At 40.3% G+C, this 22,697-nt stretch overlaps 1 protein-coding gene across 5 annotated transcripts in view; it reads left to right on the top strand.

Moving 5' to 3' along the window:
• The first annotated feature begins 11,923 nt into the window (after positions 1-11,923).
• Positions 11,924-22,697, top strand: part of PXYLP1 (2-phosphoxylose phosphatase 1) — a 54,115-nt gene continuing 43,341 nt past the window's right edge. Inside the window, exon 1 of one of the 5 annotated variants that reach the window (XM_027854706.1) lies at positions 11,924-11,993. The gene's annotated coding sequence lies outside the window, so the exon portion shown is untranslated. Of the gene's footprint in view, positions 11,994-12,643; positions 13,214-22,697 lie in introns of those variants that run through there. The other 4 variants (XM_027854707.1, XM_027854710.1, XM_027854708.1 and 1 more) reach the window with 4 other exon arrangements.

Here is a 22,697-nt window from a genome sequence, read left to right as displayed (position 1 = left end):
TGTTGACCTCAGTTTAGGACTTAGCAATAGTAGACTGCTGCTGGATTCATCCCTTATCAGCTGGGGATGGAAAGCTCTGCTGGTTCAGAGTAATAGAACTAGAGGCTTTTTTTTTTTTGGTTTGGGATTTTTATCCTAAATATCTCTTTGCAGGCTTCAGACTAGGCTAGAAGCTGCAACTGAGATCCCACTTTATTCCTGGGGTATGAGCCACGTTGCTACTTCTTGCTTCTAAACTTGGCTAGGCTCTGTGATGACTCCCTATTCTGGAACACCATCCCTAGGCACAGGTCCCTTTCTTAGCATACTGTGGATCTGTTACCCAGAAGTGGGCAGTAAGTGAAAGAGTTACCAGTTGGTACCTGTACTCTGCATGTGATGCTCAAGTTAGCATAGGTCTGGGACTCCTTCTTATTCTGGTACATAGCCTCTCCCTGGGCTATTGCCCTCCATGTTTTGCTCCTTGTCAGTCTGTGTCCTTAAGGTTCATAACATTCCTATGTGCCTCCCTATGTCAACCCTTCTGGAAAAATGACTCATTAGGAATTTCTCTTGTGTTTCCTCACAAGAATTTAATCTAGTGCATTTCTAGAACTGTTTGGAGGATGGTTTTTTATTTTTTTGTTTTTAGGCAATTGGGGTTAAGTGACTTGCCTAGGGTCACACAGCTAGTAAGTGTCAAGTGTTTGGTCTGAGGCCAGATTTGAACTCAAGTGCTCCTGACTTCAGGGCTGGTGCTCTATCCACTGCACCACCTAGCTGCCCCAGGAGAGTTTTCTTGGGGGGAGTGGAATCAATCTAGGCTGTACTTCTTTCTACTCAACCATCTTTGAATGAGCATGTCTAGCTCCCGGGTACATCTGCCCTAAGACAGTTATTTCAGTTTTGAGAGGAAGTACATAGTCACTCCTTATAGTCAAGATCCATTCTGCTTCATGGTAATTTATCTTTTCAAAGTCTAAGAGATTGCACAAGTATTTGTTATGGGAGTTGCAATACAAGATACTAAATAAGTATAGTAAAGAAAAAATATGGTAAATGCTATGTTCAGTCATGTCTACTCTTCATGACCCCATTTGGGGTTTTCTTGGAAAGACACTAGAGTGGTTTGCCATTTCCTTCTCCAGCTCATTTTACAGATGAGGAAACTGAGGCAAACAGGGCTAAGTAACTTGCCCAGGGTCTCACAGCTAATAAATATCTGAGGCTAGATTTGAACCCAGGCAGATGAGTCTTCCTGATTCCAAGCCCAGTGCTCTATCCATTGCACTACCTAGTTACCCCAAATGCTATGGAAGAGATACAGAAACATTGCACTGGGGGCTCAGTAGTGTTTATTCCCACTGTTGCAGATACATTCCGTAGCTTATATCATATTGACTGACAGTAGATTAAAGGTGCTATCCATTTTTTTGGTGGGTGATGTCTTTTCTCCTTGCCCTTGAACAAAATTCCCCTCCTGCTAGGCATGAAGAGCTATCCCTTGGAATTCTTTCATTTGGGGAAAGAAGAGTTGATTGGGATAAGGGGGCATGATGATGGCTCAGAGGACAATCCACCCCATGGGTGTGGCTGTACTAAAGAGGGGCTGACCCATCTGCTACAGAACCTGGCCTATACTTCCATGCAGGGTTAGACGAAAACCCCAGGGTGTCATGGCAGTGGGATTCTAGAAGTGGCCTCCTGGGGATAGGCAAGGGAGTAGAAATGGACCATGCAGTGAAGGCCAAAAAGAGAACTGTGAGGGGAAGGAAGGACTGTTCAAAGATCACCATAGTCTTAGAGTTGGAAGAGGCCTTAGGCACCTTCTAATCCAACCTCCTCATCTTAAATTGAGAAAACTGAAGCTCAGAGAGACTAATGGACTTGCCCTAGATTACTCAGGTAATGAGTGGCAGAGCCAGGATTTGAATTCATATTCTTTGACCCCAAACTTGGTGCTGTTTCCACTGTACTACTGCTGCTTCCTACACAGACAGTTGATTCAGAAATGACTCCCACATTTCCCATCTATCGAAATATAATCTATTTTATTTTAAAAAAATCACTAAAGGAGCATGATCATCTTAAGGAGGGAAGTATACTCTGCTCTTCTCTCTCTTCCTCACCTATCCACAGATTGGTTGAATACAATAAGATTCCATAATGTTATGATGGGGTTTGGTTAAAATGTATTAATAATGGAATTGATAATTGATTGTGGTGGGGCATCATTATGTATGTTAAACCTTTACAGTGTATAGGGAAGATAAAAGGTTCACAAATAAAAATACTGTAATATAAAAAAAGATATCCCTAGCACCTATGACAGTGCCTTGCACATAGTAAACACTTACATAATTAAATAAATAATAGTTTAGTACTTATATAATGCTTTAAGGTTTGCAAGACATTTTACAAATATTTTACAAATTTTACAAATGACATCAATGTCATCCTTACAAAAACCTTAGAGTATAGGTACTACTATCATCTCAATTTTACAGATGAGGAAACTGAGAGACAGAAGTTAAGTTACTTGCTCAGGGTCATGCAGCAAATGAGTGTCTGAATTAGGATTTGAATTCAGGTCTTCTTGACACTGGGTCCTGCACTCTATCCACTGTGCCACCAGTTGCTTCTTAATATATATTTGTTGAATTGAATCAGTCTGAGTACTGTAAGGAATTTGAGAGGAGAAAAGTGACTTTTAGATGAGGGAAAGGCAAGATCAAGGAAAACTTCATAACACATCCACTGGTGGCACCTACTGGAAGTTCAGCACTAGGAGTTCCCTATACTGTACATATACCATATAACATACTCACACACACACACACACACACACACACACACACATATATACATATACATATAGTTATATGCATATGCACCATATTCGTATATATATAAACACATGCATATGTGTGCATGTGTATGTCTCACATTTCTTACCTCCGTCCCCTGTGACTTCCTCTGCACGCTATTGACGTCAGCTCCATGAAGATAGAGATCTTCGTATTTAGCTTTATACTTTTCTCAGTTCCTGGCACAATGCCTCCTTACTTGTGATATTAGATCTTTCCTCAAGTTTTATTAAATTGAATTCATATCACAAAAATAACCAAGGCTTACAATATAAAGATTAAGGTTCACAAAGCACTTTGCTTTGCAAATATCTCATCTGATCTTCACAAATGGTTGCATGAGGCACATTCTATATGTTTTATTTTCTGTATTTTATAAATGAAGAAACTGAGACTTAGATGGTTTAAGTGGCCTGACTTGGGCCTTGAAGAAAGGGAAATATTATGCTTTGTGGTGAGCAATAGATTTGGGGTTCAAAGCCTAGTTTTTATATTTGTATGATCATGGGTAAATTACATAAACATTTAGAGCTTCAGTTTCTTCATCTTCCTCACTTATACAATTTAACTTAATTCAGCAAACATTTATTAAGCTTATATATACTACATTCAAGGTACTAGCTGCTGAGTGGTACCTTCAATGAGCATACATTCTGCTGTTTGGATCTCTAAGGGTCCCTTCCAGTTCTAGATCTCATATGGAGGCTGAGAAAGGGGGAATACCTTCAAGGTATGCAGGGGTGGGGAACCTGTGACCTCATGGCCACATGTGGACCTCTAGGTCCTTGGGTGTGGCCCTTTGACAGAATCCAAACTTCATAGAACAAATCCCCTTAATAAAAGGATTTGTTCTGTAAAAGGGTGCAGCCTTTTAACTGGGTCCAAGTTTTACAGAACATATCATTTTATTAAGGGGATTTGTTCTGCAAAGTTTGGATTCAGTCAAAGGGCTGCACCCAAGGACTCAGAGAGCCACATGTGACCTTGAGGTTGCAGGTTCCCCACCCCTGGATAGGGGAACTGTGCAGGCAAAGGCATGGAGGAAGAAGGTAATATGAGAAAGGGAGATTGAGATTGTGAAATTAAAGAAAATGAATTGACACAAGACTTTAAAAATAGGTTGGAGTCATATTGTAAAAGGCTTTGAATGTCAATCTAAGAGTTTGTGGTTTTATTCAGTAGGCAATGGGGAGGTCCTGATGTTTCTTTGGATTGGCACATGAAAAAACTAGTGCTCTACCCCTGAGATATTCAATCAAGTTAAGTTTAATTGAATAATTTCTGCTTGTTCTTCCATACCATATGGTAGTTCTCACATCTCCCTCTCAGGATTGCTGGATCATAGCAGCAACCTCCCACTGCTGACTCACTGTTTCTAAAAGCTATAGCTCCATAGTGGCGAAGTATGGAAGCAGCAATATGACCAGGCTTCTTTTGATTGAACAAACAACCCCCTTCCATGTCAAACAAGCTTCTTTTCTTCTGCTCACAATTGTATGCATAAGGATGACTGCCAAAAACTTGTATATGTAAGTCTGGTTTTTTCCCTCATACTAGAAAGTGGTTTTATATCCAGTGAAAAATCCAAGTGGTACCTGTTGCCTGTTGGCCAGCCATTGCTTCCCTGACTTCAAACATCCCACACAGAGTCCTGTATTAGGGTAGCACTTCTCCAGAAGTACATTCTAAAGCAGTCAATGATTAGTTAGGATAGATGGGAACACTGGAAGAGTTAATTTAAAATAACATGTAATGGAAAAAATGTTTTTTATTTTATTTGAGAATGCATTTCATTTAAGGATTTGAGCTGAATGAGGTATCAATTTGGTTTAGCCTGGAGACTGTTGTAAAATTCCAGTTCTGTTAAAAATAGATACTTCAATAGGACAGAGCATCAATGTAGTTACTCTTTCTAATCATGCAGATTGTAATCTATCTATGCTTGTCCAGTCAGTATGATATTTTCTTCTATAAATTCACCACAGTAAATCTACCCACATACTAGGAGCCTTGTATGTATACTATGGAGCCTAAGGGCTGCCCGTCTGTCATTCCTTGCTCTTGCTTCATGATGGGTGTGCGAATATGTATGTATAACTATACACACGAACAAATATATATATATACACATAACTATTATTATCATAAATATAGACTTAGAGGGAATATTACAGATCATTTATTCCAAACTCAATTTTATAAATAAGGAAACTGAGGCACAGAGAGGTTAAGTGACTTGCCTAAGGTTACACAGATATCAAATGGCAGAGCTGAGATTTGAGCCCATATCATCTGAGTTCACAGCAAGCACTATTTTCACTATACCATCCTCTGCCTTGCCATATATACTCTGTATATGCATGTGTATAAATGTATCTATATGTATAAAAGTGAAGTTCTGATTTGTATTTGGTTTTTTTTGGGGGGGGAATCCTTTGGTTTGGAATTTATAGGGAAAATCATTATTTGGTCTTCTGTCTTATGGTTTAATATTGTAGGAAATGTCCTTCTTTGACTCAACAATCCCATTATTGGGCATATACTCCAAGGAATTCAAACGCAAAAACAAAGTTCCATTGATAGAAGCACTTTGTGGAGAGTTAAAAATTGGAAACAAAGTGGATGCCTATCTCCTGGGGAATGGCTAAATATGCTGTGGTATATGAAGGTAATGGAACTTTATTGTGGAGTAAGAAATGAGGACTAAGAGGAATTCAAGGAAAATTGGCAAGACTATATGACTGATGCAGAGTAAAATAAGCAGACCTGATGAACAAAGTACACAACAACTACAATAATGCAAATAAAAACCAACATAAAATGGCAACCAAATTAAAAAGAAATGCAATGACCAGTTCCAATTCCAGAGGTCAGATTACTACAAAAGCCAAATGTGTCAGACACGGTTGGAGTTGTTATATTGGTTAGTTTTCCACTTTTCATTATTCCTAACAGTTTTTTGTTGCTACAAAGGAGGATTCTGGGCTATTTAGAGGGAAAAGTATATAGAAAAATAATCTTGATATTAAAAAAACATAAAAATAAAGTGACATATCCTAGGGACTGGTGATGCCCTCTCCCATTAAGGGGTACCTAATTCTGATTTGCAAGTCAAGACATCACCCTCATGATGTCATTGGTCTTCCTCCAGTATGAAGGATGAACAACAAACAACAATTCTGAATTTGTACAGGCTGTATTCAATTCTAGGGGACCTGGCTTATGATGAAAGACGTCACACTCTTTATCATTTTCTTCAGCTCTTCATACCTACACACTGGAACCCTGAGGAAAATTACTTAAAACTTAGGTTTGGCTAAAGTCTAGGGTCTTCTCAAAAGGTATCAGCAGGTACTCAAAGTAAAATGTAAATCAGTTATAGGATAGCTATTTATTACCTCCATATGAAAGAAATAAAGTACAAAGGACTCATAAGTGTATATTTACAAAGACTTAAAACATAAAAAGTAACACATAATTCCTTTCCAGGAGATTGTCAATGAGCATGACCTACATTCTAGAAAGTCTCAAAGTCTCACTATGCTGTCAGCTCATGATGAGGAAACTTTCCTGATCAAATAGTTTGTTCCTTTCAAAGGGATTTCATTTTAGGGATGTGATTTATCTGGGGAAATGATCTCTTAGTAGTTCAGAGGAGAGGTCAGGACTAGAAATAAAGATTTTGGAGTCTTCTGCTTAGAGGTGATAATTAAAACTATGTGAGTGGTTATCATCAATCAAAGCAGAGAATGTAGAGTGAGAAGAGGGCTCAAGATATAGCCTTGGAGGATACCCCCACTTAGAGGATGAGAAAAAATCACTGAATCAGTGGAGACTGAGAAGGAATGGTCAAATAGGATGGTAGAAGCAAACTAGTAGAGAGAGGGGTCAGGGAAGCAAAATAAAAAGATTGTTTAGATGAGTATCTGCAAAAAGATTAAGGGTGGTAAAGACTAAGAAAAAAACCATTGTCTTCAGCATATAAAAGATCATTGGTGACCTTTAAGAAGAGTTTTAGTGGTGCAGTAGGGAGGGAAACCATATTATAAGAGATTGAGAAGAGAGTGGGTTATGAGGAAGTAAAGGCAGTAAATTAGACTGTTTCACCCTTTGTCCTCAAGACTCTTTATCTTGTCTGTTCTGCTTAATTTATCTCTACCTTTCATTTCATCTTATCTCATTTTGAGCAGCTTCTTCTTCTTACATTGGTTGAATATACTTATTGATGCTAGAATGTTCAACTGAGTATAGTAGTTTATAACATGACAGTTTGTGGTATCTTAACTTTTCCCTATAATGGTGATGGTGATGATGACAATAATATGAGAATGAAAATGACAGTTAAGAGATAAATGATGATTTATTTATTCATTCAAGAAACGTTTATTAAGCATCTACTATTTACAAGGAATTGGGGCATATGCTGGTTGGATTAGGAAAATAAACAGGATTCCTCTTTAATTCATCCTCCACACAGCTGTCCAATTGATATTCCTAAAACATGGATCTGACAATGTCAGTCTCCTATTAAAATTTTTTCACTGGCTCCCTATTTTCTGTAGTATAAAACATATACTCCTCAGTCTGGCTTTGAAAGCTTTTCATACCCTGGCTTCCACCAACTTCTCCAGCCTTATTTAACATGATTCCCCTTCGTGAAGCCTCCATGCCAGTCAAAGAAGCTTGCTAGTTAATCTTTATATAGGACATTTAATTTCCTGTTTCCCTGTCTAATTGTTCATGTCTGCTTCTTAGAATCCCCATCTTCTTTCTAAGCCCTCTATAAGTTCCACAAGGCCTTTCCTAATCTTGACATTATCTTAGATTATTTTGTACAGACTTTATCTATTGTCTTGTATTACCCTTCCCCTGACCCCAGCCCCTTCTTGTTTCCTTTTTTCCTCAATTAGAGGTCCTTGAGCCCAGGGCTGTTTCTGCTGTTTCTTCTTCTTCTTCTTCTTCTTCTTCTTCTTCTTCGTCTTCTTCGTCTTCGTCGTCTTCGTCGTCTTTGTCTTCGTCGTCGTCTTCGTCTTCGTCGTCGTCGTCTTCTTCGTCTTCTTCGTCTTCGTCTTCTTCGTCTTTGTCTTCTTCTTCGTCTTCTTCTTCGTCTTCTTCTTCGTCTTCTTCGTCTTCGTCTTCTTCTTCTTCTTCTTCTTCTCCTCCTTCTTCTCCTCCTTCTCCTCCTTCTCCTCCTTCTCCTCCTTCTTCTCCTTCTTCTCCTTCTTCTTCTTCTCCAATAAGCCGCAGCTATCAGCAGTCAGGTTTCCATTCCCACTGTCTATTGATACTGTTCTCTCCAAGTTTACCTGTGGTCTCCTAAGGCTAAATCCAATGCCTTTTCTTCACTGCTTATATTCTGTGAATTTTCATAATATTTGACACCTCCTTCTCTTGACAGTCTTTTCCCTCTCTGGCCAATATGTCTTAGTCTCTGTAGCTGGTTCTCCCTACTCTTCTGTATTGTTAAGTATGAATGCACCTATTGTCTTTAGAAAAAAAAACTACAAACTCATTAACTTGGCATTCAAGGTGTCCCCCACATTTTGGATCCAACTGAACTTTGGAAACATATTTCATCTAATCACCTTCATGAGCTCTATTTTCCAGCTGAACTGAATGCACCTTTCCCTCAGATGTTATCTAGTGCAAGTATGACCTGGAAAGAGCACTGAGAAAAGGCATAGAGATGGGATAGAGAGTACCATATGTGAGGAAAAGCAAATAGGTCAGTTTGGTTTAAGTACATGGAGTCCATAGAATAAATAGAGGAATTAATGTGTAAGGTCAGAAATATAAAATGGGACAAAGTTGTAAGGAACTTTAAGTGCCAAATAGAGGTGTTTATATTTGATTATAGAAGTATTAGGGAGTAGCTAGGGTTTATATACTGATGGAAGACCTGGGTTAAAGTATAGCCTTTGACATATACTGACTGCATGACCCCTGAGCACTGATTTGGTACCCCAGGCATCTCTGTGAGACTACAAATTGTAGAGCTGGTGCCAATCTGTATTGGTATAGGCAGTTTCCTCAATGGGAATTCCCTATGAAAACAACAACAACAAATACTACCAAGGACCATACCGACCCTAGTAGGTAAATATACAAAAGATATAAGTAAATCTTTCTTAAAAGAATTACAAACCATTAACAACATTCTGAAAAATTTGCTCTAAATCACTAATAAGAGAAATGAGAACCAAAATAACTCTGAGATTTCACCTTACCTTCAACGAAGTGGCAAAGATGTTAATGTTGGAGGGACTGTGGAAAGACATGCGCACTAATACATATTTTGTGGAACTACGAATTGTTTCAACTATTCTGGAGAGCAGTTTGGAATCATGCTAAAAAAAAGTAACTAAAATAGTCATGTACTTTGACTCCCAGATTTCATTGCCGAGCATGTAGTACAAGGAGGCAGATACAAAGAAAGGTCAAATATCAAAATATTTATAGCAACTTTTTTTTTTGTGATAGCAAAGAACTGGAAAAAGTGGGTTGTTTTCAGGTGAGAGGACAAAAATATAAACAAATTATGGTAGAGAAATGCAGTGGATATAATGTATAGTAAAGAATTACAAATGTGATGAATTCAAAGAATCATGGGAAACCATATGAACTGATGTAGAGTGAATTAAGCACAAATGTGAGAAAACAGGACTATAACAATGTAAATGGGAAAAATAATAAAACCATCGAATGCTTGTGCCGGTCACGCCGTGCACTCTCCTCCTAATAGGAGCAGGCTGCCAAGGTCATATTTACCAGTCTTCGGAGCCCACCTGGATAAACACAGAGACGAGCCGATCAGGAGGTGCAAACACTCGAACTTTATTCAGAGGCCATCACAGCAAGGCCAAGCAGGAAAGCAAGAGCAAGAGAGAGAGAGCTCCGACCCCTACCGCCCCTATATACCTTCCTAGCCCCTCCTCCTCAGCCCGCCTACCAGTGAATGATTGTAGGATCAGATACCGGAAGGGGATGTCTGGGGTTAGCACTGCACCAAGGGAGAGGACGTGACAAAGGAAGCTAGGCCCAGATACTGGAAGGAGACATCTGGGGTTAGTGCTGCACCTAGGGAGAGGACTAGACAAAGGGAGCTCGTTCTCTGCTGTCCCACTCCCACGTGGCACAGCCCCCTGCCTCAGGAGCACATGCTCCGGCTACTTCCCCGTATCCTGTTCCTACCCCAGTTCACCACAACTCCACATGGCACAGCCCCCTGCCTCAGGAGCGTGAGCTCCGGTTACTTCCTAATATCTTGTCCCTGCCCCATCTTGCCACAACCCCCACGTGGCACGTAGCCAACATCAGACAATCCCTCACAAATGCTACTTTTAAAAAAAGAACACTGAACTCAGAATCAAGAGTCCTTAGTTCAGTCCTTCCCTCACCCTTTCAGCTGAGGATCTTGCCTCATACATCCCCCCAAAAAATTGAGGGCATTCAATAAGAGGTTCCTCTTGTCCCCTTCTCACCTTATGTTCCTTTTACGCAGGAATTCTTAACCTTTCTGTGCATTGGTCTCCTTTGGCAGTCTGTTTAAGCCTACTGACTTCTCATAATTACGTTTTAAAATACATAAAATAAGTTAGGACTACAATGGAAACACATATTGAAATAGATATAGATATGTGTGTATATATATATATATCTACATATACATATACATAATACACACACACAGAGTTCACAGAGTCCAGGTCAAAAATGCTTGCTCTAACTGGAATCTCTGATGAAGAGGTCTCCAGTCTTCTTTAGCAGATTGCCTTCGCTATTATTCTCTCTCTCTCATATTCAGTCTCTCTATATTTATTGGTTCCTTTTCTGCTGCTTGCAAATATGCCTATGACTCCCCATTCTTAAAAAAAAAAAACCCAAACCCTCACTGGATTTTACCATCCCTGGAATCTACCATCCTGTCTCTCTTCCCCTTCTCAGCTAAATTCTTTGAAGAATCTATCTACACTTTGTACTTCCATTTATTCTCTTCTAAGCTCTCTGCAATCTACCTTCAGACCTCATCATTCAAAAGAAATTGCTCTCTCCAAAACTACCAATGATCTCTTAATTGCCATCCTTAACTTCTTTCCAGCATTCCACACTGTTGGTTGACTTTATTCTGGATACTTTAAACTCCCTGAGTTTTTGTGACTCTGCTCTCTTTCAGGTCTCCTTCCACCTGTGTAAACACTCATCAATCTCCTTCACTGAATCTTCATTTGTTTCATACTAAGTGTGGATGAGCACCCATGGCTCTGTCTAGATCCTCCTCCTCCTCCTCCTCTTCTCTCTCTCTGCCTCTGTCTCTCTCTCCATATCCTCTCACTTGGTGATCTCACCAGCTCCCATGGGTTCAGTTATCACCCCTCTTGCCAATGTTTCCAAGATGTATACATCCAGTTCTAATCTCTCTCTCATTGCCCAGTTTTGCACCACCAACTGCTTACTGGACATTTTGAACTGGATGTCCCCTCATATACCTACTTAGTTGCCAAATTTTGTAATTTCTTTCTCCACAACATCTCTTAGATGTGTTCCCTTACATCTGTTCACAAGGGTCTGGACCCATGACCTCTAAGGTCTCTTCCAGTCCTTCCAGTCCCTGATTTTATGATAAACCCAGGGGACTATGCAGTCCCCATGCTTGTAATGACTTTCTGAGACATTTTGGTCATGAAAAAAGCAAAAGGCAAAAGAACAAAGGAGCAACGTGGCTGCATCAGCACCTGCCTCTCACTCAGCGGAGAAAGGGCCAACTCTGGAACACGAAGCAGTTTGCCTGAGGCGGGGTAGGGGTGGCAAGAGAGCAATGGAGAGGTGGAGGGGTGGGGGCGAGGGGGAATGGGAGGGAGGAGGAGTCGGAGGGGGGAGGGAAGAGGCAGGAGAGGGCGGGTTCGGCGCCTGAACCCAAATCCCGCGGTACCCGCGGCGCCGCCGGGGCCGGGTCCCAAAGAACGCTGCTCCCGGAGCCGAGGCTGCACGACGCCGTGGGGCCGGCAGGGGGCGCAGTCAGGAGGTCGGCTGGCTCCCTCTTCCCTTCCCCCTCCCCGGAGGAGGCGGGGAGCGCGCGCTGAGGAGCCGGAGCGAAGGCAGGACGGGTCGGTCCGGCTGGAGTCCGGGCCAGGGCCGGGGTCATGGGAGGTGAGGGGGAGGCCGGGGCTCGGCGGGCACGCGGGCTCGCGACATTGAGATGGGCTGGCCCAGGGGAGAGGGGCGGGGCGGCAGGGCTTGGGGCGCCAGCCCCCGGGCTCACCCCCGCCTCCCCGTTCAGTTTCGGGGCGCAGCGCGAGGTGGGGGGGGAATGGTTCGGCGGGAAGAGGGGCGGGGCGGGGGGAGGGGGGGAGAAGGGACCAGCTGGGGGGAGACGCGGAGGGGAAAAAGGGGGGTTGGCGGCGGGGGAGGGACCCAGCTGGCGAGAGGCAAGAGGAACGGGTCGGGGGGGGGCAAGCCACCTTGTTCACCCCGTGCCCATTCTCTCTTCCCCTCCCCATTCTCTATCCTTCCTTGTTCTCTCTCCATTCTTTCTCCCCCCCCATTCTCTGTCTCCCACTTCCCATTCTGTATCTCCCCCTCTCCATTTTCTCTACTTGCCTTTCTCTCCCCTCACTATTCTCGTCCCTTTCTGTTCTCCCCCTCCCCATTCTCTCCCTTCTTCGTTCTCTCTCCTCTTCCCCATTTTCTGTCCCCCCTCCATTCTCTCTCTTTCCCCATCCCCTCCTTCCCCGTTCTCTCTTCTTCCCATTCTCTTTCCCTGACTCCATTCTCACTCTCCTCCTCCCCATTCTTTCTCCCTCCCCTTCTCTCTTCTTCCTTCTACATTCCCCCCCTCCCTATTCTCTTCCTCTCCACACTCTGTTCCCCCTTCCTGCTTCAGGTGGTAGAGCAAGCTTGTCCCCCAAATTCTGAGGGGGCAGGGACGGTTTCTTGGGGGAAGGAGTTAGTCTAAGCCTTACACCCCTCAGCCTGCTGCCCTCTCGCCCCAAATCTTTGCGTCCTTCTTTCTTTCCCCAAAGCCCTGCAGTAACGCCTCTTCCTACCCCCCTTCTAAAGTCCACTTTTCCTCTTTCCTCGGTACCCCAGCGTCCTTCTCTTCCTTTTAAAAACCACAAACCTCACCTCCTTTTTACTTTAAACAAACCTTTGCGCTTTCCCCTTCGTCCCGAAGAACATCTCAGCTTTTTCCCCTTCCCTTCTGTGTCCTGCCAAACTCTTCCATAGCTCATACTTGCTCTCTTCTCTCTCAAATTTCATTCATCTTCATTTCCCTGCCCCATCATTATTTTCCAACATTGATCATGGGCATTATTTTTGGAATTACTTTTCCCTTCTACATGGAAAATTAAGAACCATTTCTTCTTTAGGTAAGAAGGTGGGAATAACATCTCCATTGTGATGTTTTTCTGTTGGTTGCTGTATGTTTTTTTGGGAGGGGATATGTGTTTTTTCTTTCTAGTTGTAAACCAGTTGGTGAGGTAACATTGACTATGCTGGGGGATAAACTGGTTAATCACAGTGGAGAACTAATTCATAGAGTGGGGTTTCAGTTTTTTTAAATCTTGTGTTTTGGCTTTTGGGTCTAAATACTGCGGTAGTTCGTTTGTCAGTAATTTTCTTTGATCAGGCGTATTTAGTCAAAAAACTTGGATTCCCTTATGATATTAATTTCTTAAGTATGCTAAAGCTTGAGGTGGTCTTACACATATTGGTAGTTTTGAGTAATTGGTAATGGAGGAGAATTTAGAGCCATTATTTCTCTCCAGTTTTTCATTCACTGTTATTTTCCCAGTATTCTGAAGAGAAAGGTTAATTTCTGGCTGCCTTTTGGAGTAAAAGGAATGCATTATTGCAAACATTAAATAAGTAAAATCAAGGGAAAAAATCCAGCAGGAGGGCATGGGGTGGGGAGAAGAGAATTTAGGCATGTTAAAGCTCCAGAATGACCAAAGGATGGTCATGGGTGTACTGAATTTCACCAGAATGGAACTTATTTTATTTTTATAATAAACATGAATGTATAATCAAGGTATAAGTCTATCATTAGAATATTAATGAGATATTAACTGAACCTGTTTTGGCAATAAATTGTTCTTATTCAGTGATGATGGTATTGTTCAGTCATTTTAGTCTGATTCTGACCTCGTTTGGGTTTTCTTGGCAGAGACTGGAGTGGTTTGCCATTACATTCTTCAACTCATCTTACAGATGAGGAAACTGAGGCAAACAGGGTTAAATGACTTGCCCAGGGTCATACAGCTAGTAAATGTCAGAGGCCAGAGTTGAACTCATGAAGATGAAGTCATGAAGGTGAACTCATGAAGATTCATCTTCTTGACTCCAGGTCTTGTACTCTGTCCACTAAGCTGACCTGTCCCTTATTCAGTGATAATGCCCAATTTTTTAAATTTGTGAGAACCATTATATGTTTTAAATTATGAGGAAGATGAAAAGCCAAAGCTCTCCTTAGCAGAGAGCATCTTAATTTCTTAATCGTGACAGTTGTTTAAGAGTACAAAAATCATTTCATAAATATACTTTGTCAGATTTTTTGGGGGCAAGGCTTATATTCTGTATTAAATGGAACAGTAATGGTTTACCTTGGAAAGAGAATCAATCAACCAATCAGTAAATATTTATTAAGTGCTACTCTGTGCCATGTACTATGCTAAGCCCTGGGGATAACAAAAAGAGACAAAAGGCATTTCTAGCCCTCAAGGAGCTCAACAGTGTAATGGGGAGGTAATAGATAGAAGATAAGATTTTTATTAGGACTTACAGGAAGCCAAGGAAGCTAGTACGCAGTGATGAGGAGTGATGAGGAGAGAGAGCGTTCCAGGCATTGATAACAGCCAGAAAAAATGCCTGGAGGTGAGAGATGGAATGTCTTGTTGGCAGAACAGTGTAAAGATGCGGGTGTCATTGGACCAGAGTAAGTGGACTAGAAAGGTAGGAGGGACCTAGGTTATGAAGGGCTTTGAATAGTAAACAGAGTTTTATATTTGATCTTGGAGGTGATAGGGAGCCAAGGGAGTTTGCTGAGTAGGGAGCAAGGATGACAGTTGGATTTGAGTTTTAGGAAAATCACTTTAGTGTCTGAATGGAGGATGGATTGGAGTGGGGAGAGACCTGAGGCAGGCCCACCTATCAGCAAGCTATTGCAGTAATCCAGGTGTGAAGTGATGAGGGCCTGTGCCAAAGTGGTGAAGTGACCTGGGAGAGAAGGGGGCATATTGGAGAGGTGTCGCAAAGGTGAAATCAACGGATTTTGGCAATAGATTGGATATGGGCTATGAGAGATAGGAATAGAGAATGATTCCTAGGTTTTAAGAAACTGAGAGGATGATGTTGCCCTCTTCGGTAATAAGGAAAGGGGAGGTGAGGGTTTAGGGGAAGAGAGAATGCTCTCCGTTTTGGAAATATTTACTTTAGGATGTCTACTGGACATCCAGTTCAAGATGTCTGAAAGGCATTTGTGCCCTCTAGGGGCATAATTCAATTCCACAAAGATTTATTAATCTTTTGTCATGTGCAAGGCATTATGCTTTGTACTGGGCATACATAGTCTTTTTCTCTTGTTTACATTCCATGAGGGGATGCTACATATACTTTAATTATAGTATAAGGCAAATTGTAGAGAGAAAGAACAGTGCCAACTGTGGTGATCAGGGAAAACTTCACAAAAGAAGTGGCACCTGAGCTGTGTCTTGAAGGAAGAAAAGGATTATAAGAGGCAGCAATGAGGAAGGAAAGCATTTTCAAAATAAGGGACAGCTTATGTGAATACCAAGAGGCTGAAGGTGAATTATTGCCCCTACAAGGACATTCTGGGGCCCATGTATCAGATACTAGTTGAGCATCTAATGCTTTCTACTTGCGGGATGTTTGGAGATAGAGCCTGTACAGGAAGTACATAGCAAGATGGGGAAATTTGTGTCTCTAAGTCTTTGAGATGGAACAGATTGATAAGTAGCATCTGTACAACTAGGAACAGCTAGTAGTCCAGTTTGGTTGGAATGTAGAATATGTGAAGAGTGGTGATGAAGCCTTAAGTGCCAGGCTAAGTAAAGAGTTTGTATTTTATCCTATAATAATAATAGCTACCATTTTATATAGTACATACTGTGTATCAGACACTGTACTACATGTTTTATAATTACAATTTCATTTGATTCTCACAACAACCCTGGGAGGTGGGGCTATTACTATTCCTATTTTATACATGAGGAAACTGAGACAGAGGTTAAGTGACTTGCCCAGGGTCACACAGCTAAGTGTTTGAGACTGGACTTGAACTTAGGTCTTTCTGACTCCAGGCCCACTGCTCTATCCACTGTGCCACCAGGCTGCCACAAGGCAAGCTGTAGCTTGGAAGTGACACAATCAGACCTATTTCATAGAAAGATTACTTTGGCAGTTGTGTGGAGGATTGATTGGAGAGGGGAGTGACTAAAAGTAGAGGAAATAACTGGGAGGCTATTACATAGCCTAGGCAATTGGTGATGAAGGCCTGGATTAGGCTAGTGATCATAGTAGAAGAGGTAAATTGGAACATGTTCATAGGCAGTGGGAAAAGAGCCAAGAGAGGATGGGATTGATAGAGGGGTTGTCCTTGTCAAGGAGAAGGGCCATCTTTTCATCACAGACTGAAGAAAAGAAGGAAAGAATGGGTGATGATGTAGAAGGGTTTTGAGGTGTGATATTAGAGAGAAGAGAGATTTTACTGCACATGATTATTTTCTCAGCAAAGACTATTTTCTCAGGCAACATTTACTGAGAGAAAGGGTGCTGGGAAGGTATGGAACAGCCATTGAAGAAATGGGATAGAGAGCCGAGAGAATAAAAGTTTTTCTATACGACAACAGTGTGGGCCCAATTGAGATTAGATGATCTCAATTAGATAATCTGAAGAAGCAGAGAAAACTGGTGTGGGTGATTCAGGGTGCAGGAATGGCAGAATATAAATGGAGGTAGAGCACAAGCACAAAGGAGTCAAGTGTGGAGAACAGTATATAGTTGGACTAGTTAGTTATAGGATCAAGACTGAGGAGAGGAACGAGATGCTAGAGGATGAGGGATTGATCAGGATGGAGAGGCTGGAGGTCAAAAAACAGAAAGAAAGGAGGTTGTAGTGAGGGCAACGAATAGATTTAGGAGCAAAGCAGAGGGGAAGATGAAAGGATAAGATATTCTTATTATGTAGGTGGCATAATTTAGGGTGATGGTCTAGCGGGTATGGCCATCCCTGTGAGTGGTTGAGGTAGATTGTTTTAGGTCAGACCTGACAGTACATTACTGTATGAGGAGCTGTTGATAAAATCCATCTCTTGACTATAGTCATGTTTCTTGGAGAAAGGTGAGGTGGTTGGGAGGACTACTGACTCCTCTTCCTTCTGTTTGATTAATGAAGGGCTGTTCTGCTTCACCTTGAAATTTGGGCTAGGCTTGGACTGAAAAAAGAAGTTAGATGCTTACTGAGAGTTAAATTTTTTTTTTCTTTGTTACCAGAGTAACTTGAGCACCACTCATCTTTAAGCTGGAATTGACTTGCAGCCATTGTGTGTATCAAATTGCAAAAAGCTGGTGAAAGTCTGATTTATAAGAATATTGACTACACTTTGGGAAGAATTATATAATTCAATTCAAGAAACTTGTATTGCTTATTTTGTACAAGTCACTGTGCTAGGTGCTGGAAGGCACTTTACACAAAATCACAGGATCACAGATTTAGAGCTGAAAGAGACCTTAGATATCATCTAGTCTAGACTTCTCAGATGGAGAGATTTGTATGGGCTATAATAATTCACCTTTGTTTTTCAAAATATTTTACAAGTGTATGAAGCACTTTCCTTATAACAGTACTGTGAGCTAACTTTTTAAATAGAAGAAGAAACTAAGTCCTAGTCACATTGCTAGTAAATGTTAGAGCCATGAATCAAATCCAGATTTTTGGAGTCCAAGATCCATACTTTTTCATGTTATAATCTATTATACTACATAGTTAGGCTTTGGGATAGGAAGGCCTTGAGTAGAAAATGGGTCCTGAAGGGTGAGTAAAATTTAAGTGAATAGAGAAGAAAGGTATTCAGGGGTAGGTTAGCAATATGAACATACAGCACAGAATGGGAATGGTTACAGGGAGATGTTTAGTGAAGCAACTTGAATAAAACAAAGGGTAGTTACTAAAGGGCAATGAGAAATTATTTTAGATAGGTCAAATGTGAATTTGGAGTCAAAGGATCCAAGTTTAAATCCCATCCTTGTGGCTTTATCTCTATGGCCTTGGGCAAGTCATTTGACCTCTGTGGACTTCAGTTTCCTCACCGGTAAAACAAGGGTGCTGGATTACATAACCTTTAAAGTTCTTTCTGGCTCTAGATCTATGGTCCTGTGATTTTAGAAATGAGGCCAGGTTATGGAGGGATATAAAAACTGAAAAGTCCAGGCTGAGATATTTGATCATTTTGTGATAGGCTATAAGAAGTCATTGTAGGATAGTTTGAGGAGGGTAGTATAGCTAAGTGAAAGTTTTTTAAGGATTAGGTAGACCTGTTCTTGTTTGTAGATTTCAAGGGAGGATTTTTTCCCAATATATTTTTATTTCATTAAATATTTCTTAATTACATGTAAAATTTTTTTAACATTCATTTAAAAAATTTTGAGTTCCAAATTTTTTCCCTTCTTCCCCTCCTCTCTCCTTGAGGAGGCAAGCAGTTTGAAATAGTTGATACATGTGAAGTAATGCAAAACATATCTTGCCCTGTTACAAACAAACAAACAGATAAAAAAAACCCTAAGAAAAATAAAGAAATTTTTAAAAGTATGCTTCAATCTGCATTCAGACTCCTTCAGTTCTTTCTCTGGAGGTGGATAACATTTTTCATCCTAAGTCCTTTGAAATTAATTGTCTTGCATCATTGTATTTATCAGAATACCTGAGTCATTCACAGCTGATCATCATACAGTATTGCTTTTACTATGTACGGTGTTCTGGTTCTGCTCACTTACTTTTGCATCAGTTCATATGAGTCTTCCCAGGTTTTTCTGAAACCATCCTGCTTGTCATTTCTTATGGCACAATAGTTTTGCATCACAATCATGTACTCACCTTGTTCAGCCATTCCCCAACTGATGGGTATCTCCTCAGTTTCCAATTCTTTGCCACCACAAAAAGAGTTGCTATAAATAGTTTTGTCCACATAGGTCCTTTCCCTTCAGACTTAGTAGTGGTTTTGCTGAGTCAAAAGGTACACACAATTTTTGCATTTTTAGGGGAGGATTTTTTGCAAATCTCTTTTACTTCTACAAAGTGGCTTTTGGGAATGAGGTGAGATGACCTCCACAATTCAGAGACTCTGTGTGTATGTAGGTGTGTAAATTTAGATATCCATATGAACATTAAATATCAGTAAAAGTCATTGTAGGTTCTTTAGCAGGGGAACAAAATGATAAAAACAGCATTTTGGGGATGACTTCCTGAGCAGTATGTATTGGAAGGTGTGTTGGTAGGCAGAACACCTTAGGCAAGGGACACTGGAGAGGGGATTTAATAACCCAGGCACAGGTGAAGTAGGGTCCTTGGTTAGAGTGATTTTAGTGGGGATGAGAGAAAGGAGAGAATGAGATATCTTGAAAGAAATGACAGGACTGTGTTGACAGATTGAAAATTTGGGTGAAGGAGAGGTAAGAATTGAAGATGACACTGTGGTTTCCAGTTCAGGAGCCTGGAAGGACTGTAGTGCTACCAATAGAAATAACTAACTGTTCCCCTCTTCTAGTCCCTTTAGATTTTATTTGACTTCTACAGAGCCAGAAAATAATCTTGATTGTGGAGAAAGGGGACAGGACAGGTGAACAGTGAATTGGAGTCAGAATTTCATCTCTACACTTTGGAACAGCAAAATAGCTCATTTCCTCATCTTCCCCTCTTCTAGTTCTTACCTGTCAGAATATACCTCTTAAATTATTTTAGAAAACACGTGATCCACATGCAAAAGACAAATTTATAGGGAACTTTTTAGGAATATACCTATTAAGCAAAGCAAAGGGATTTAATGGAAACATTTTAACAAAAAAACTGTCCTTATTTTGTAGTTGGAGAATATATGATTTTCCATGGTTGTGTAGCTCTTGCACTCTAAATGTTGGTGACTTTTAGAAATGAATGGGTTGAACTGAGACAAAAAAGAGAGAAATTGAAGCATAGTAGGGATAGTATAGTATAATGGACAAATATGTTTCATTGAGCGTATGAAATGGTAAATGAAGTCAAGAAGAAGGACATCTACAGAAATTTTATTTTGGGTCTGGGTCTGTGATTTTATTGGTGTTAGGAGTCCCAGTGTGAAACTGCCTGTACTCATGCAAATGAGTCAGTTATCTGTAGTCTTAGAGAGCTGCCTGGAACATTGAAACATACTGGATCTAAAAAAAAAATTGAAGTAAGTCAGACTTTACATATTGGTAGTTACTGTTCAGATGTTTACACTTGGGTTTTTTGGTTACAGGGTTAACTAATCACTTAACTTAAAGAGTTAACCTAATCAAAATATGGACAAGTCTAAGGGCACAGCACTGAAAATTGTTCACTTTTGGAAATTTTGGAACGTGTCCCATTAGGGTGCTTGCTATCTGATAGTCTGCTAGAGGATAAAGGTAAGAAAATCAAGAATAACCACCTCATTGTCCTTCATGCTTCGATGCTTCTCTTGCTCCTAAAAGAATTCTTTTTCTTTCTTGTCATAGTCAATACTTATACTAGTCTATAAGATTCCCAGATTTAGGTTCTGGCCTGGATATTAAAAACATGTAGGTGGTTCAGCTAGAAAGTTTATCACCCAAGTTATTCATGTTTCATAGGTGTTATGGCATTTTTATGATTTACTTTTGGAAACTGGAATGTCCTTAGAGCTGGAGTGGCATGTGTAAATTCTAGGTGTTGCCTGTCTTTGTATCCCCAGTGTTTAGCACAGTGCTTGACACATAGTAGGTGCTTAATATATGTTTGCTGACTGTTGGCTAGGAGGAACTTCCTACCTCTATGGGCCAAGGGAGCTGTTGCCATTGCATTTCTTATTTGTCTTTGGAGAGTGACTCTAATGGGGACAGCAGCATAGGCGTCCTGGTTTGACCAGTACTCATTTACCATTCATATATGGAACTTGCCCTCATGATGGTTTATTTGCATGGCTATGTCATGATTGTGTGTGGAATATCTGTGGTACTTTATCATCATAAGTAGAATAATTAGTACCCATGTATTGAAAATTCATATTTTTTATATTGCTTGAATTTCAAATGAATGTGATTTTACTACTTTTTGAAAATATTTATTTCCATATTTATATAAAAAAGAAAAGACACTTAAACTTTGGTTATTCAAACCATGTATTTTTAAAAATTTTTTATTAATTTATTTTGATTTATTAACAATCACTTCCATATGCTTTTGAATTTAAAATTTTTCTCCCCCTTCCTCCCCACAACCCCCCCCCAGATGGCACACAATTTGATATAGGCTGTACATATACATTCCTATTAAACATATTTTCACATTAGTGATGTTGTAAGTAAAAATTAGAACCAGTAGGAGGAACCACCAGAAAGAGGAAACAAAACTCAACAGAAGAGAAAAAAAATAGCAATTCAAATTCCATAGTTGTTTCTTTGGATGTAGATAGCATTTTCTATCACGAGGCCTTTGGAGATGTCTTCGATCCTTGTATTGCTGGGAAGGGTTAAATTTATCAATATTAGTCATCGCACAACGTGGCTGTTATTGTGTACAACATTCTCTTGGTTCTGCTCACTTCACTCAGCATCAGACCATACAAGTCCTTCCAGGTCAACGATGTATTTTTGGGAGAGGCTGTATTGAATAGAAGTTAGAGCACTGTAGTTAGGCAGACCTAGCTGGAATACTTCCTCAGATGCTTAAATAACTGTGATCTTAAGTGAGTTATTTAATTATTACAAACCTTTTCCTCATCTGTAAAATGGGGTTAATACTAATCTGATTCGTTTGTTGTAAATATCAAAAGCACTTTGCAAATCTTAAAGCACTATATGACTATTAGTTGTGGGTGTTATTGTTGGAGCAGAAGGAAACTTGAAGAGGGAAGAAAGATCGAAGCTTTTGGTTTTTGTAGATGGCTTAACTTCGAAACTCTGTTCTTTGGTTCCTTTGTTTTTCTTTAATTCAGCACCCAATTAAAATAAAGATCTGAAAAGTCAAAATATAATGCATTGTATTTGAAGGAAGGGCACAAATGGATGATTTTTATGGATTTCTTTGAGGATGAAAAATCTCTCATTTGAGTGAGATCATTTATTATACGGTGTAACTTGCTCAGAAAAGGGAACCTAAATATTCTCTTTCCTTCTGTTCACTTAATTTCCTATATTCTCAAGTTAGTACATTTTCTTCTTTCATAAGTCATATTCTAGTACCCACTGATTATCTTGAAACAGCTGCATTAATTGATAAATTTTAATGACTATTTACTGTAAGTAGTTGTGGTTTGTTAGGCTGAGTATAGTACGTGATTTTTACATGCTTTTTAGTTGGAAGAACATTGACTATCTGTGCAAACACTAAAAGAAAGGAATTTTACCCATTGGGACTCATTCCTTTCTCCCTACATCTGATTTGGTTCTATTCCCAGGTAGTACTTAGGCTATAAATAGACGCTGTCACTCGAATGCCAGCAAGTAGTTGGTGAAGAAAATGAAAACTGTCTTTACACTTTGGGGTGTATGCCAGATAGTTGGTAGAGATTCTGTGGAGCTATGAGCATGGGGTTTTAAAGCTGGTTTGAATTTTTTTTTTCTGTTAGATTTTTATCATCAACT

Source organism: Vombatus ursinus, unplaced genomic scaffold (assembly GCF_900497805.2).
Source record: "Vombatus ursinus unplaced genomic scaffold, bare-nosed wombat genome assembly UNPS02010548.1, whole genome shotgun sequence".
Lineage (NCBI taxonomy): Eukaryota > Metazoa > Chordata > Mammalia > Diprotodontia > Vombatidae > Vombatus > Vombatus ursinus.
This window is presented reverse-complemented; position numbering and strand designations above follow the sequence as displayed.